We start from the raw sequence: 2,399 nt of genomic DNA on the forward strand, positions 1-2,399 counted from the left end.
GAGCAAACAAGCTTTTTTTCATTCACAGCTACTCATGATTTGGTCAGAAAAGAGATCAAAAATGATTCTTCTGGTTTTGTTTGTATGAAGTAGAAAAGAATGAAAGATCGGTAGCATTGTGAAACTTAGCTTTCTGTAATGTGAAAGCTGGGACTCCGCACATCATTCATTCAAGATTCAGTAATTAAAGCTTTGTTCAAAATTTTGCCAGTAATTTTTTCTTTCCAATATTTTGGCTTTTTCTCTTAATCCTTTTCACTCTCACACTATGTGTTCCCCTCTCTCCACCAGTAATTCCTCCTTCCTGATAAATGAACATGCCCATGTCCCACCTGACCTAACAGGTGAGGGTGAAAGAAGGCATCCTCGGTGAGCGTCCTCTCTGAGTGAAGCTCCCTGTGACAGTGTTTTCCTCAGCTCTCTGTTCCATCTCAATCTCTGTGCTATGTCTTTCTACTTCTCTAACCAATTTTGGGGGGCACCACCTGCTCAGTCCACCTTGAGGGTGGGGCTGGCACAGCATGTGGTGCCACTGATCAAACCATGGTCCCCTGCACCTGCTAAGCTTGCCTAAGCAGGCACTTTAGACTGCTGAGCTATCTCACTGGCCCCTCTAACCCTTTAAATAGGAGCAGTCCTTACATTTGTGTTCTTGGACACCTTCTGATTTGTTTTTTTCTGAAGAACTGATCAGAGTTTCCAATTGTCTGCTGAATATTAAAAATACAGAAGTAGTATATCTCCTCCCAGCCACCCCATAAGAACACTCTGCCCTCCTTTGCCCCATATCAGCTAACAGCATTCCTACAGCCAAGATTTGGAAAGAGCATCCACCACAGCAGCTGGACACTCACACTGCTACTGCTTGGTGCAGGGAAGTGGCTGCCTGTACACACGCACAGGCTCCTGGTCTGTGGGCCACTCCACCAGCAGTGACTCAGACCCTCGGGGGTCCTCCATCGTACACCTTCACAGCCTTTATCAGTTAGCTCCCAAGGTCACTGACCAAGTCTTCATTGGTCCATTAAAAGAGAAAACAGCATGAAGAATAAGGTAAAAGTGATTTTTTGACAGTTCTGAAAATGATATGTGTATCGGGCTGCTTGGGCTACATAACAAGTTGTAGACTAGGGGCCAGGGAGATAGCTCAGTAGAATAAGTGCTTCCCTGCATGCATAAGCCTGAGTTCAATCCCTGGTTCCACCAAAAACAAAAAAAAAGTCATAGACTAGATAGGTTAAGTAGTAGAGTTATCTCATCCACAGATCCAGAGGCTGTGGGCAAATAAAAGTCAAAGATCAAAGTGCTGGCTGATCAGGATTCTGGTGAAGGCCTTCATTTGGCTTGTGCCTAGATATGTCCCCAAAGCCTCATGCACTCATAGGTGGGGCTTTCATATGATCTAAGTGCATGATGCTTGGATTACAGATGTGAGATTACCAAATTAGTCTACTTATTGATCTGACATAGCTCTGGGAGTGGATAATGAAAAGGCCCACCCTTGAGGTAAGTGTTCCCCACCCTAAGCACACATAGCCTGGATGTAATGTAAGGGACAGAAAGAGGGCTGCTGTGGCCACAGTTTTGTGCCTGCTGCTTTTGCTTCCTCTATCTGTCCTGCCACGGGGTATTCTCTTCAATGCCCTCTCTGTCATGCAATCCTGCCTTGGAACCAAACCATTATGGACTGAAACCTCTACAAACTGTGAACTAAATAAACCTTTCCTCCTTTAACTTTGGAAACTGGGTATTTTCTCTCAACAATGAGAAAAAGTAAGACAGTCTTTTTCTCAACTTGCACCTAGTCAGCTTCTCTCAGGTCCCCACATCAAGGAAAGAAATAAATGTCCTTCTTTCTCTTTTCCTTCCCCCATAAGGCCACCTTATTAGTTTAGTGGCCTGCCCTTACGTTCTTTTTTAAAATTACTTGCCCCTTAATAGGGCTAACTAGGGGATTAGGGACCCAACGTATAGGTTTGTCAGTGATTTAATACATAGGGGTTTTTTTTAATACATAGGTTTGGAGAAGCTATAACTCAGTCTTTAGCAGTAGGCTAGGAAAGATCATCTAGTGATATTCCTAAATACAACAGAAAATGTTCTCAGCAAATGGTTAGTCAAGCTGTGCCCCAATCCACCTTTCTGCCCATTAAATACAACTTCCGCTCTTCTTTCCACAGAAGGAGCCCAGTTGACCTCCCTTTAAGGGATGGAAGCCAAAGCCCCAGCCAGGCCCTGCAATCAGTGCAATCCAGGATCTCTGGAGCATGAAAATGCCTTTCCATCAAGGGTTAAAATGTCTTTTCATGACCAAGTGATTAGTAGCACAAAAATACAAGTTGTCTGGCCTCCTACCTCTCTCTGTGTGTCTGTCTCTATCTGTGTGTGTGTGTGTGTGT

The sequence above is a fragment of the Octodon degus genome, unplaced genomic scaffold (genome assembly GCF_000260255.1).
Source record: "Octodon degus isolate 3935 unplaced genomic scaffold, OctDeg1.0 scaffold00228, whole genome shotgun sequence".
In the NCBI taxonomy this organism is placed as follows: domain Eukaryota; kingdom Metazoa; phylum Chordata; class Mammalia; order Rodentia; family Octodontidae; genus Octodon; species Octodon degus.